General features: G+C 45.7%; 1 protein-coding gene across 3 annotated transcripts in view; it reads right to left on the bottom strand.

Annotated features, from left to right (window-relative positions):
- Positions 1 to 12,001, bottom strand: part of LOC140199674 (neurocalcin-delta) — a 351,531-nt gene extending 339,530 nt beyond the window's left edge. Inside the window, exon 1 of one of the 3 annotated variants that reach the window (XM_072262168.1) lies at positions 11,902 to 12,001. The gene's annotated coding sequence lies outside the window, so the exon portion shown is untranslated. The remainder of the gene's footprint in view (positions 1 to 11,901) is intronic. The other 2 variants (XM_072262151.1, XM_072262178.1) reach the window with 2 other exon arrangements.
- Positions 12,002 to 15,236: the final 3,235 nt, after the last annotated feature.

Below are 15,236 nucleotides of genomic sequence, written 5' to 3'. Positions count from 1 at the left end.
TCGTGGATGCATTGGTAATCATTTTCCAATGTTCTATAGATTCAGGATCAGTTCCTGTGGATTGGAGGGTGGCTAATGTTGTCCCTCCCTTCAAGAAGGGAGGAAGAGAGAAAACAGGGAATTATAGACCGGTTAGCCTGACGTCGGTGGTGGGAAAGATGCTGGAGTCAATTATAAAAGATGAAATTACGACACATCTGGATAGCAGTAACAGGATTGGTCCGAGTCAGCATGGATTTACGAAGGGGAAATCGTGCTTGACTAATCTTCCGGAATTTTTTGAGGATGTAACTATGAAAATGGACAAGGGAGAGCCAGTGGATGTAGTGTACCTGGACTTTCAAAAAGCCTTTGATAAAGTCCCACATAAGAGATTAGTGGGCAAAATTAGGGCACATGGTATTGGGGGCAGAGTACTGACATGGATTGAAAATTGGCTGGCTGACAGAAAACAAAGAGCAGCGATCAATGGGTCCCTTTCGGAATGGCAGGCGGTGACCAGTGGGGTACCGCAGGGTTCAGTGCTGGGACCGCAGCTGTTTACAATATATATTAATGATTTAGATGAGGGAATTAAAAGTAACATTAGCAAATTTGCCGATGTCACAAAGCTGGGTGGCAGTGTGAAATGTGAGGAGGATGTTATGAGAATGCAGGGTAACTTGGACAGGCTGGGTGAGTGAGCAGATGCATGGCAGATGCAGTTTAATGTGGATAAATGTGAGGTTATCCACTTTGGTGGTAAGAACAGGAAGGCAGATTATTATCTAAATGGAGTCAAGTTAGGAAAAGGGGAAGTACAATGACATCTAGGTGTTCTTGTACATCAGTCACTGAAAGTAAGCATGCAAGTACAGCAGGCAGTGAAGAAAGCTAATGGCATGCTGGCCTTCATAACAAGGGGAATTGAGTATAAGAGCAAAGAGGTCCTTCTGCAGCTGTACAGGGCCCTGGTGAGACCACACCTGGAGTACTGTGTGCAGTTTTGGTCTCCAAATTTGAGGAAGGACATTCTTGCTATTGAGGGAGTGCGGCATAGGTTCACAAGGTTAATTCCCAGGATGGTGGGACTGTCATATGTCAAAAGATTGGAGCGACTGGGCTTGTATACTCCGGAATTTAGAAGGCTGAGAGGGGATCTTATTGAAACATATAAGATTATTAAGGGATTGGACACACTGGAGGCAGGAAGCATGTTCCTGCTGATGGGTGAGTACAGAACCAGAGGCCACAGTTTAAGAATAAGGGGTAGGCCATTTAGAATGGAGTTGAGGAAAAACTTCTTTCACCCAGAGAGTGGTGGATATATGGAATGCTCTGCCCCAGAAGGCTGTGGAGGCCAAGTCTCTGGATGCTTTCAAGAAAGAGATGGATAGAGCTCTTAAAGATAGCGGAATCAAAGGTTATGGGGATAAGGCAAGAACTGGATACTGATTGTGGATGATCGGCCATGATCACAGTGAATGGTGGTGCTGGCTCGAAGGGCCGAATGGCCTATCCTGCACCTATTGTCTATTGTTTATTGTAAAATGATCAGCCTTTCAATTCCCCCCATCTTCTCATACTTCTTCTAGCTTTCCAGACCTTCAAGAGATCTGGAAAGGAAGGAGGAAGAAGCTAGCACCCACAGGTCTGTTGGGGTGATCTACTAAATCCAATGTTCCCAGTATAGCCTCCCCTACATCGGTGAGACCCGATGATGATCGGGGACCACTTTGACAAGTATCTTCAATTCTTCTGCATCTGGGAAGCCTTCAACCTGATGAAATGAATATCAATACTTCTAACTTTCAGTAATTCCTTCCCCCGTCCCTTCGTCTTTTTCCTCATTCCCCGTTCTGTCTACCTTCTTATCTCTTTGCCTCACCTACCTCTGGTATGTCTCCTCCTCTTCCATTTTCTCATACGGTCCACTCCCCTATCCTGTCAGATTCCTCCTTCTTCAGCCCTTTACCTCATCCACCTATCTCGTCACAGCTTCTCACTTCATCCCCCCTCTCCCCCTCACCTGGTCTCACCTGTCACCTTACAACTTGCACTCCTTCTCCTCCTCCCACATTCTTATTCTGGCTTCCTCCCCCTTCCTTTCCAGTCCCGATGAAGGGTCACAACCCAAAATATCGACTCTTTATTACACTCCATAGATGCTGCCTGACCTGCTGAGTTCCGTCAGCAAGTTGTGTGTTCCACCATTGATCATGACTGATTTAATTTTCCCTCTCATTCCCATTCTCCTGCCTTCTCCCTATAACCCTTGGTGCCCCTAACTAATCAAGAACCAATCAACTCCCACTTTAACTGTACCCAATGACTTAGTCTCCACAGCCATCTGTGGCAATGAATTCCATAGATTCACCACCCTCTGGCTAAAGAAATCCTCCTCATCTCTTTTCTAAATGGGCGTCCTTCTGTTCTGAGGTTGCTTGACCTGCTGAGTTCCTCTACCATTTTATGTGCATGTTATTCTGGATTTCCACCATTTGCAGAATTTCTTGTGTACATATAACACTCCCAAGTACACCATAACACTTTACTCTGGAAATTTATCCTGATCCTCAATGTCCCAATGAAGGGTCTCAGCCCGAACTATCGACTGTTCATTCCTCTCCATAGATACTGCCTGACCTGCTGAGTTCCTCCAGCATTTTGTGTGTGTTGCTTTAGACTTTCAGCATCTGCAAGATCCCTTGGGTTTATAGGTCGCTCCCAGATCCCACAAAGTTGACACTGAAGTTGATAGGTTGTTAAGAAAGTGTAGGGTGTGTTGGCCCTCATCAGTTGACGATCTGAGCTCAAGAGCCACAAAGTAATGTTGCAAGTCAATAAATCCTTGGTTAGACCGCAATTGGAATATTGCGTTCAGTTCTGATCACCTCATCATAGGAAGGACGTAGAAGTTTTGGAGAGGGTGCAGAGGAGGTTTACTGCCTGGACTAAAGGTTGAGAGGGCTAGGACTTTACTATCTGGAATGTACAAGATAAGATGCATAAAACGAATGCACAGCCGCAGACTTTTCGGGGGGGGGGGGGAAGAAATGGCTGATATGAAGGAGGATAATTTTAAGGTGATTTGAGGGAAGTATAGTGGGGGATGTCAGAGGTTTTTTTTTTAAAACAGAGCATGGTAAAGGTGTGGAAGGCCCTGCCAGGATGGCGGTAGAGGCTGCTAGTTGTGGTGGGAGAAGCAGATGTATTAGGAACATTTAAGGAACTCTTAGATAGGTACACGGATAATAAAAAGTTGGACGTTCTGTAGGGAGGATAGGGTTAAATCTCTTAGAGTACGTTAAAAGCTTGGCACAACATCGGGGCTGAAGGGCCTGTACTGTGCTACGTTCTGTAACATGTTTCAAGTTATTTTACTGGCAACTGGGAGATTTAGTAATTAGTGCAGCTATAATTTAATGTTGTGGTACTGATTGTGAATGAATACAGTATTCAGTCGGAGACAGCATTGCAAATTACCAATGAGCTTACACACTGTGAATTAAGGAACAATCATAATGTTTGGGATTTGCTAAACAGGGAAGTGAAAGCTTTGCTTTGTACATCTATAATTTGCAAAAAGTGAAGAAATGGTTTAGAGTAACTGCTATGGGTATCAGTATCAGAATTATTATCACTGGCATATATCAATAAATTGGTTGTTTTGTGACAGCAATATGTTGCAATACATAATAATAATAATAAAAAGTATATATAAAATATTAAATTAAATAAGTTGTGCAGAATGAAGAGAAAAGAGATGGAGGTATAACAAGTAATTCAGATTTAGCAAATGTACAAAGTTTAAAGTAAATTATCAAAGTATACATGTCATCATATACAACCCTGAGATTCACAGTATTCACAGTATTACAGGCATTCACAGTAGATACAAGAAACACAACAGAATCAACGAAAGACCACACCCAACAGGACGGACAAACACCCGACGTGCAAAAGACAACAAACAGGGCAAATACAAATGAGAAAAGAATGAAATAATTATTATAACAGTAAACAAGCAATAAGTATTGAGAACATAAAATGAAGCGTCCTTGAGAGTGAGTCCATAGCTTGTGAAATCAGCTCAGAGTTGAAATGAGTGAAGTTATGCCCTCTAGTTCAGGAGCCTGATGCTTGAGGGGTAATAACTGTTCCTGAACCTGGCGGTGTGGGTCCTGAGGTGCTTGGACCTGCTTCCCGATGGCATCAGTGAGAAGACAGCGTGTCCTGGACAGTGGGGGTCCCCCCTGACAGATGCTGTTTTCCTGCGACAGTGCTCCATGTAGACGTGCCCAATGGTGGGGAGGGCTTTGGTGTTTCCGTTCCAGGCCATGACGCAGCCGGTCAATACACTCTCCACTACACATCTATAGAAGCTCGTCAAAGTTTTAGATGTCACACCGAATCCCCACAATCTTCTAAGGAAGTAGAGGTGCTGACGTGCTTTTTTCATAATTCCACTTCAGTGCTGGGCCCAGTGCAGGTCCTCCGAAATAATAATACTGAGGAATTTAAGGTTGCTGATCCTCCAATGAGAACTGGCTTATAGACCATCAGTTTCCTCCTTCTGAAGTCAATAATCAGCTCCTTGGTCTTGCTGACATTGCGTGAGAAGTTATTGAAGTACCACTCAGCCACATTTTCAATCTCTCTCCTGTATGCTGATTGTTCACCGCCGTTGATTCAGCCGACGACAGTGGTGTCGTCAGCAAACTGAAATACTGCACTGGAACTTTACAGAGAAATGAGTTGTCTGCGTTAGCAACAAGCACACCCAAGTGTGCTGAGGGCAGCCCGCAAGTGTCACCACATACGCTGGCACCAACATAGCATGCCCAGAAAGTTTGGCAGGATAACACAGAACACAACAAACAACAAAACAACAACAGCAAAACAAGCAACACACATCAAAGTTGCTGGTGAACACAGCAGGCCAGGCAGCATCTCTAGGGAGAGGTACAGTCCACGTTTCAGGCCGAGACCCTTCGTCAGGACTCACCTCCCCCTCATACCCCATCCGCTATTTATTTGTATACACACTTTCTTTCTCCCACTCTCCTTTTTCTCCCTCTGTCCCCTTGCCCATCCTCTGGTTCCCTCCCCTTTCCTTCTCCCTGTTCCTCCTGTCCCATGATCCTCTCATATCCCTTTTGCCAATCACCTGTCCAGCTCTTGGCTCCATCCCTCCCCCTCCTGTCTTCTCCTATCATTTTGGATCTTCCCCTCCCCCTCCCACTTTCAAATCTCTTACTAACTCTTCCTTCAGTTAGTCCTGATGAAGGGTCTCGGCCTGAAACGTCACTGTACCTCTTACTAGAGATGCTGCCTGGTCTGCTGCGTTCACCAGCAACTTTGATGTGTGTTGCCTGAATTTCCAGCATCTGCAGAATTCCTCTTGTTTACAGCAAAACAAGCTGCTTCCTCCCTTCACTCACCCACACAGACGGACAGATCTCCAAGTGGAGAACACTGAGCAGCAACTTGAATATTGATGGAACGTTTCAGGGAAAATTCAAAAAGCATATGCACCCCTAAGGCAAGCAGCATACTTTAAAGCTTGTTAGTTTAAAGTTCTCTTTATTTTAACAATATTTTTACTTGCTGTCCAATTGTGACAACTTTGGTATATACTGGTCTAATTTTCAAAAGATCCCAAGGTACTGAGGTAACACCCACAAAACGCTGAAAGAACTCAGCAAGTCAGTCAGCATCTACGGAGAGGAACCAACAGTTGACTTTTTGGACTGAAACCCATCATCAGGACCAGAGAGGGAGCGGGCAGAAGCCAGAGTAAGAAGGTGGGAGGGGTGGGGGAAGAGTACAAGCTGGCAGGTGATAGGTGAAGCCGAAGGTGGGTGGGGACAGGGGACGAAGGAAGAAGCTGGAGGTGATAGGTGGAAAAGATAAAGGGCCGAAGGAGGAATCTTATAGGACAGGAGAGTGGACCATCGGAGATACAGAGGGAAGAAGGGCACCAGAGAGAGGTGATGGGTGGGTGAGGAGAGAAAGGGCAGAGGGGAGCCAGAATGAGGAATGGAAAATCAGAGAAGGTGGAGTGGGGAGAAATTACTGGAAGTCAGAGAAATCGATGTTCATTCCGTCAGGATGGTGGCTGCCCAGACAGAGTACGAGGTGGTGCTCCTCCAACTTGACCTGTTGAGTTCCTCCAGCATACTGCGCATATTGCTCTGGATTTCCAGCACCTGCAGAATTCTTGTGTTTATGAGGCTAGAAGCAATTGCTTTTCTTTAAATGGACCAATTGTATGATGGATGGTATATGTATGTCTATTTAACACTTGCTTGTACAAAAAGAGAGGAGGAGGGTCTTTCAGTCAGCCAATGACTGTCACTGTCCTGGTACCATCTCCTCTTTGTAGAAAGTCATCAAGTCAGAGTGATATAGCACAGAAACTGGTCCTTTGGCCACCTACTTCATGCTGAACTATTACTCTGCCTAGTCTCACCGACCTGCTCCATAGCCTTCCTTACCCCTCCTATACAGGTACTGTACTTATTCAAACGTCTCTTAAATAATAAAAATCAAACACGCAACTTCCACTGGCATCTCATTTCCAAATCTCACCACCCTCAGAGTGAAGAAGTTCCACCCTCATGACCCCTTAAAATATTTCACCTATCACACTTCACCTGCGACCTCCAGTTCCAGCGTCACCCACCTCAATGGAAAAAGCCTGCTTGCATTTACCCTACCTATACCCCTCATCATTTTGTACACAATTAAGCAGGCGTGTTTTTAACTAATGTGCTGTGCCAACTGCTGGCTGGCGTCTGTTAGCACCTGTCCTCAGCATGCCCTTTACAACCTTGAATCTTTGCATTTGTCCAACTGAACAGGGAGCATTTTAGTATTTCAATTATTATTTAATCCCACAGGACAATTGCTGGGAAATCTTATTTTAAACACTGAACAGGTTTTGTTGCTGAGTGTGTCCTCCAAGCATCTGCCGGCCAGATAAGGATACAAGGCTCCCAGACAGTGACAAGTTTCTTCAACTCCACCATAGAACCCACGACTCATTACCACTGAACACAGGTTCCCCCTGAAAGCCAAATAGTGCCTAGAGTACTGCGGAGTACTGAGCGAGTTTGTAATCCGGCGGGAACACAGGATGTTTGGGAATGGCGAGGGTGGAGCACCGTGGGAGGGGTGTGGGACTGATGGCAAAGAAGGAGTGCCAGAGGCAGTGGGAGTGGTGCAGGTGCAGACACACCCAGCCCTGAAACACCAGGCCAGGTCCTTTGATTCCAAACAATTTGTTTATTGATCATTACAGAATGTCTCTCTGGTGCTTCCCGCACCCTCCTCTCCCCCTTTTCCCAACCACGTTTCCCCTCTCCCTTCCCCCTTTCCACTCTCAGTCCACAATAAAGACCCACATCAGAATCTGATTTACCATCGCTCACACATCATGAAATTGTGGGGGTTTTTTTGGCAGCAGCGGGACAGCGCAAAACGTAGTATTACTACAGTGCTGTGCAAAAGTCTATAGGCACCCTAGCTGTAGACATGTGCCCAAGAATTTTGCACAGTACCGTTTGTCACCCAAGACAAAGAGCTGTGGACAGCCACTGGTAACTACAAGAGATCGGAATTTATTCCTATAGCTCCTAAAAGCCTTTGCAAGAAACAGTCATTTGCACAGGTCGTCACTGCATTGTTCCATTGTAACCAGTAAAGTCTGTTGAAGCCACTTGAAGATAGGTTAACTGAGCGAGGGCATTTCTCTCTGGTGAGGAGGAGGAGGAGGATGTGAGCTGGCTTGATAGAGCTTTACAAGATGATAAGAGGCATGGGTCATGTGGGCAACAAGAGACCTTTTTCCCAAGGCAGAAATGGTTAACACCGGGTGGGAGGGGGGCATAATTTTAAAGAGAAATGTATAGGGGGAAGTGGGTGGTGGGTGTGTGGAGCACCCTGCCAGCGATGGTGTGGAGGCAGATACATTAGGGACACTCAATAGACTCTTAGATAAGCACGTCGATGATAGAAAAATTAAGGGCTATGTGACAGGGATGGGTTAGATTGATCTTCGAGTCGGTCACAACATCATGGGCCAAGGGGGTCTGTACTATGCTGTAAGATTCTATGTTCAAAAACATTATTACTTCCAAGTCTCCAATTTCAGCTTGTACCCGCTGGTATTTGAAACTTCCATCTTATAAAATAATTTTCATGCAACAGCTGCATTCATTCCCTGCATAATTCTGAAGATAACCGAAACGTCGCCCGTCTCCAACTTCAGAATTCCGTGGGGCCAACAGGTGGAATGGGCAAATTAACACCAAAAACGGCTGTGGAGTTTCCCTTTCTCCCACCCCTCCCCCTACCATCTCCATCACCGCATCAAGACCGCTCACAATTACAGTTACTATGGCACATCAGTAGAAAAGCCCGAGGATCTCATGGCTCCTGTAAATATTGGAATATTAAGACCAAGGAATGCAGCTTTTTTGCTGCTGTTGCTTTGTCGCGTGTTCTGTTTTTCGTTCCGGGTATGCTGTGTCGGCGCCGGAATGTGCAACCACACTTGTGGGCTGCCCCAGCACATCCTTGAGTTATGTTGCTTGCTAAAGCAAACGGCACATTTCACTGTATGTTTCCATGTACATGTGATAAATAAATCTCAATCTGGTCTTTACAGGACAAAACCTCCCCATTTCTGCCACCGGGGAAACGTCCCTTAAACCTCAGCCATTGTTTTGCAACATCATTTAATTCATTTCATTAATTCTATCACTTGCAGGTTTTATAGAATTTAAATCATTCCAGCAATTATAATGGCTAGTTAATATTTACTGAAAAATGAAACATAACACGAGTTCTGATGACGTGTCTTGGCCCGAAATGTAGACTGTTTATTCCTCTCCATAGATGCTGCCTGACCTGCTGAGTTTCTCCAGCAGTTTAGACCTTGAGACATAAGAGCAGAATTAGGCCATTCAGCCCTTTAAGTCTGTCCATCGGCCTGCATTTCCATCATGGCTGATTTATTTTCCCTCTCAACCCCATTCTCCTGCCTTAAACTTACTCCAAACTACCTGCCACTCCACCTATATTTGTATCATCCACAAGCTGAGCCATCGTCCAAATCATAGACCCATAACGTGTAAGGAACTGGTCCCAACACCGACCCCTGCAGAATACTGCTAATTACCAGTAAAGCCTCCCTTTATTCCCACTGTGTTTGTTGCTCTAGGTTTCTGGCATCTACAGCATCTCTTGTGCACATAACACATGTTGTGACCAGGGTATCTTTAATTCATCTGCAAAATCTCAACAGTACTTCAGCAGTCAACAGGGACAGCACAGAAGAGTGAACTCCATCCATTTAAACATCAGTTCAATAAATGCATGCATGGCTGTGATCCAGAGGCAGATTTGTTTATGGGATGCTACAGCAAGTAAGTCAAACTGGGAGGACAGACCACCCAATCATCCTAACTGCCCATGCTCATGTAGTCACACAGCACAGAAACAGGCCCCTCAACACATCTAGCCACTACCGAACAATTGTTGTACCTAGTGACACCAAGCAGCACTCGGACCACACCCCTCCCACTTACCCAAACTTATCTTAAATGCTGAAATCGAGCCCTTCCGCTGGCAGCTCGCTCCACCTTCTGAGCAAAGAAATTCCCCCTCAGGTTCTCCTTAAACATTTCACCTTTCACCCTTAGCCCATGACCTCTAGTTGTAGTCTCACCCAACCTCAATGGAAAAAGCCTGCTTTGCATTTATGCTATCTATACCCCTCATAATTTATATGCCTCTATCAAATCTCCCCTTATTCTCTCTCTTTTCAAATCTTTGTATTATATCCAAAATTAGCAAGAGTACATCGAAGTAGGCAACACTTACAATGTCTCAAGAAAAAAAACATTATTTTAAAGATTGAAAAATTTTCTCCCCTTATTCTCCTACGTTCCAGAGAACAAAGTCTATCTATTCTATCTTTCCCTATAACTCAGGACCTCAAGTCCCTGCAGCATCTTTGTAAATTATAAGGCCATTCATCCCATTGTGTCTCTGCCAGCTCCTGGAAAGAAACGACCAGTTTAGTCCCATGATATTATGCCCCCTGATATTAGCCACAAGCTTCTCGCAGAGGGTGGGGAAACCTCAGGAATTCCCTACACACCAGATCACTGTGGTGTCCAGATAGAGGAAGCTGACACACTTTCACAAGATTGAGGAATTGAGGTTGATGGAGAAATGTGGTGATAAGGCTTGGGGCCAAGCAGCCATGACAATACAGAATACTTGGGCAGGCTTGAGGGGCGGTAAAGTCTTCCTCCGTTTGTATTTCATTGTGTTTTTATGTAAAAGCATATGATTTGTTTGTATCCACTAATAGTCTCCACATCATTTCAGTTATGACCACAGGCTATTTCTACACCATGAACACACTGGAATAAAGCAGGTACAAGCAAACATTAGGGATGAAGCCTTGCCTGCGACATATTCAATATTATTACTCTCACAAACACTCTTTCTTTCTCTCTCACTCCTTCCCTCTCCCGTAGGCCAAGCAAGCTCATCATTATGCAACATTCACACAAAACCCCGAGATCAGAAATAAGCGATCTCAAATTGTGTTAAGTATGCAACACGTGCTTTCTCACACTATGAAAGCAACTAGCCCTCAGTGAATTCTGCGCCAGAAATGGCGAGTTCCCTGATCAATGCACACCGGGCGAGCTTGCAACACGCAATCGGCAGCCAAAGGAGAGGAAGCAGGTTAACAATTCTACTGGGAGCCTTCATTAGTGCAATGTGGCCTGTGCTTTAGCAGACCACTGTGCCATCAAAGCTTTAAACACAGAATTAGCTGCCACTCTTGCAAGAGATTGCTTGCACTAGCAGCCCCGGAGCAGTCGCCCAGGCGCCCTTTACCGAACACTTTCTGCACACTGTATATTCACAGCATTGTACTCCCATCCGTTTAGATCTCTTAACGTGAAACTTCCCGGTTCAGCTCACGCCGGCTTGCACCGAGATTGAGAGAAAAAAAAATCACATTGCTTTGTGCGCGACGGGCAGTGATGGGTAATGAACTACCTGCTTAGAACAGCCACATTCTAACAACGCAGGGACGGATTCATTCCGCGTGTATCACAGAGACGGCGATACCCCGGCCCCAGGGTGTGGAGGTGTGTGGGGCATTTTACACAAAAGTAGCATTTAAGCGTGCAACGAAAAGACCCGCCAGCCAAATTATAAATTAACAGGCTGGGTACTGAGGCGAAATCAGTTGCACACGGGAGCACATCCGACTTTAAACTGATACAGTACTTGAAAGCTTGGATATGATGGTTGAAGGCACGATCGCCCATTCTACAGCGCTGTGACCCCGTGCAACTACGCTGCCGCAGCCTGGTAAACATCAAGAGGGCGGGAGACGGAGAAACACGCCCCGGAATTTGCAAACAAACCCCTCCACACAAAGATACGGGGCAGCGGGCAGCACGAACACCCAGGGCTTCCCCGGCAAGTCCAAGCGCACGCCGACTGGCAATGGTTTGATCCCCCCCCCCCCGGTGACTGACCCGGCCCTTTTTAATTCACACCCGCCGTTGAAAACCAGCAGATGTGAACTCGAGAACTGACAGGCATCGCCAGCCACCGCGTTACAAGGATGCCCCGAGAGCTCATTCTGTTGTTACTAGTACAGAGTGGGGGGAGGCGGGAATAAAAGGCTCCGTTGCAAACCCAAGCCGTTCTGTCCATGATGAGGTCGCTCCACACGTTGCCTGGGGTTTGCAACACCTTCTGCTTAACTGCCGGGACTTCATACACCCACCCGGTGCGCCGAACACGGAGAGAGAGAGGGAGAGCACTGCATCCATTCCCTCGCCTTATTCAGTATTGCAACCTGAAGCAGCGACTTACCCGTGCCGCTGAACGCAGTTTGCGAACCGATCCTCTCCGAAACCCGTCTCCCCCAGACCGGCTCCTCTGTTCCTCTACTTTCCCAACAGTTGAGTGGAAATAGCGGAGAGATTGCCTGACGTCACCCCGAAGCTGCATGTGTGGCCAATAGAGGAGTCACTGGAGACGTTTGAGAAAATATTTTAGCGCAGAGAAGCCTAAAAGCATTAGCACCGTGTCACTGCTCGCAGCGGTTCACTAACCCGGAGACCGACCAAACGCGACAGGAGCACTTAGAAGCCAGGCAGATTCTAGTGCTTAAAGTGTAAGATTGAGGCCAGTTATAGCGAGTGCGATGGGTGGGTGGGTGGGGGGCTGTGGAGACAATGAGTCAAAGGGTCGAGCAGCATCTGCAGCGGAGCAAAATAATTGTCAACATTTTTCCGCCCGGCGTCCACACCCACATACGCTGCTTGACCCGCTGAGTTGCTTCAGGTTCCGGCATTGGCTCGGGGGCAGAATTTGGCTATTTGGCCCATCAAGTCTGTCCCTCTAGTTATTCATAACTAATTTATTTTACCTCTCAATCCTATTCGCCGGCCTCCTTCCCGTAACCCTGAACGACTTTACTAATCAAGAACCTATCAACATCAAGTTTAAATATATCCAATGGCTTGGCCTCAGTAGCCATCGTGGCAATGAATTCCACAGATTCATCACCTTCCAGCTAAAGAAATTCCTCCACATCTCTGTTCTTTTCTGAGGTTGTGCCCTCTGGTCCTGGACTCTCCCACATGTTTTTACACAGATATCTAAGGGACTCTCGTAATATATAAAATTGGAGGACTATGTGGGAGGGAAGGGTTAGATTGATCTTGGAGTACATTAAGGGGCGAGCACAACATCGTCACACTGTTCTTGTCACGGTGTGCGCTGACAGGCGACTGAACCCGGGTGCGGATGGATGACAGAACCCCATGTAGAGACAGAAACAAGGGTTCATTCATAGGAGTTCCAAATGAACATTGTTGACTTGACTGAGTGACACCACAAGATGAATCATTCTTGAAACACAAGGATCCCGTAATAAATGCTAATGGGGAGTTCGCCTTAAATAATCACAGTACATGCCTGTCAAAATAAACTTGACAAGATTAAACAGAAAGCACAGAAGTTTAACGATTCAGCTTAGATAAAGCATCAATTAACATGATAGTCTGAAGCTCTATGTTCTATTGAAAACATCCCCTTCATATTCCATAGTTTTCAATGAGACCCCCCTCCACCCCATTCTTCTAAACTCCAACCCAGAACCATCAAATAAATGCTCCTCATATATTAATCCTTTCATCCCTGGGATCATTCTCATAAACCTCTCCAATGCCAACACATCCTTTCTTTGATATGAGGTCCAAAACTGCTCACAATACTCCAAATGTGGCCTTATAAAGCATTATATCCTTGTTATTATATTCTAGTCCTCTCAAGATGAATGCTAACATTGTATTTGCCTTCCTCACTACCGACTCATCCTGCAAGTTAACTTTTAGGACTAACCACTTGGATTCCTAAGTCTCTTTGCACCTCAATTTCAAAAATATTCTCTGCCTGTATTGCTTTTACCAAAGTGCATGACTGTACACTGTCCTGCAATGTATTTCATCTGCTACTTCTTTGCCCATTCTCCTAATCTGTCCAAGTCCTTCTGCAGACTCCCTGCTTCCTCAACACAACCTGCCCCTCCACCTATCTTTGTATCATCTGCAAACTTTCCCACAAAGCCATTGATTTCATCATCAAGATCATTAACATATAATGTGAAAAGTAACAGACCCTGCAGAACACCACTGGTCACTAGCAGCTAACCAGTAAAACATAGAACATAGAACATAAAATAGTACAGCACAGTACAGGCCCTTCGGCCCACAATGTTGTGCCGACCCTCAAACCCTGCCTCCCATATAAGCCCCCACCTTAGATTCCTCCATATACCTGTCTAGTAGTCCCTTAAACTTCACTAGTGTATCTGCCTCCACCACTGACTCAGGCAGTGCATTCCACGCACCAACCACTCTCTGAGTAAAAAACCTTCCTCTAATATTCCCCTTGAACTTCCCACCCCTTACCTTAAAGCCATGTCCTCTTGTATTGAGCAGTGGTGCCCTGGGGAAGAGGCGCTGGCTATCCACTCTATCTATTCCTCTTATTATCTTGTACACCTCCTTCATGTCTCCTCTCATCCTCCTTCTCTCCAAAGAGTAAAGCCCTAGCTCCCTTAATCTCTGATCATAATGCATACTTTCTAAACCAGGTAGCATCCTGGTAAATCTCCTCTGTACCCTTTCCAATGCTTCCACATCCTTCCTATAGTGAGGTGACCAGAACTATATAAAAGTTCCCCTTTATAGAAAGTTCCCCTTTATTTCCACTCTTTGCCTCCTGCCAGTCAACCAAACTTCTATCCACACTAGTATCTTTCCTGTAACGTCATGGACTCTTATCTTACTTAGCAGCCTCATGTGTGGCACTTGTGTGTCTCTGGGGTGGGGGGGGGAAGACAGCGGGCACTCGATGCAAGAGCCTTGGGGAGGGAACTTGCCCGAGTCCTCTTCTTCTCCCTCGGTTGCACAAGTGGGATTAAATATGGAAGAAAGTGCTTTGTGGGGCTTTAAGGAAACCTTTTGCATTGCATCTGTGAGGTTTCCCAAAACTCACGCTCATAGTTACTCATTCCACCAGAGTGAATCTTTTGCCCAAATAATAAGAGTCATAGGGGAATACAGCACAAAAAGTAGGCCCTTTGGCCTAATTTGTCCATGCTGAGCAAAATGCCCATTCAAGCTAGTCCCTTTTCCCCATGTTTTACCCAAACCCCTCTGGATGTTCCCGATCCTATGTACCTGTCCATTGACAGAATGTGGGTGAATGGGACTGTGAGGTGGCAGCTCTGTTAGTTTTGCCACGTTGCAAATCCTTTTTCCCAGGCACATAAAATGGGCGGGAGTGTGTACAAATGCGACAATTGCGGTAAACTTGGTCCTGCTGAGCTGCTGAGCACCATCCTCACAGAGCTGATTTGAAGCAAGTGACGTACAGGCTGGGGATAGTAAGTTGTGGGCATTCTGTGTCGGTGCCTGAAACATACTAAAATTGGCAAGCTGCCCCACAGCACAATTTGATTGATGCAAACGATACATTTCACTGTATGTTTGATGTACCTGTGCCAAACAAAGCTAATCTTTATATCTTTATCTACACCCAGTCACCACTTTATTAGGTACATCCTGTATCTAATAAAGTGGCTACTGAGTGTACGTTTGTGATCTTCTGCTACTGTAGCCTATTCACTTAAAAGG

The sequence above is a fragment of the Mobula birostris genome, chromosome 1, assembly GCF_030028105.1.
Source record: "Mobula birostris isolate sMobBir1 chromosome 1, sMobBir1.hap1, whole genome shotgun sequence".
Taxonomy (NCBI): domain Eukaryota; kingdom Metazoa; phylum Chordata; class Chondrichthyes; order Myliobatiformes; family Myliobatidae; genus Mobula; species Mobula birostris.
The sequence above is the reverse complement of the archived record's forward strand: the minus strand, read 5'-3'. Positions and strand labels throughout refer to the sequence as shown.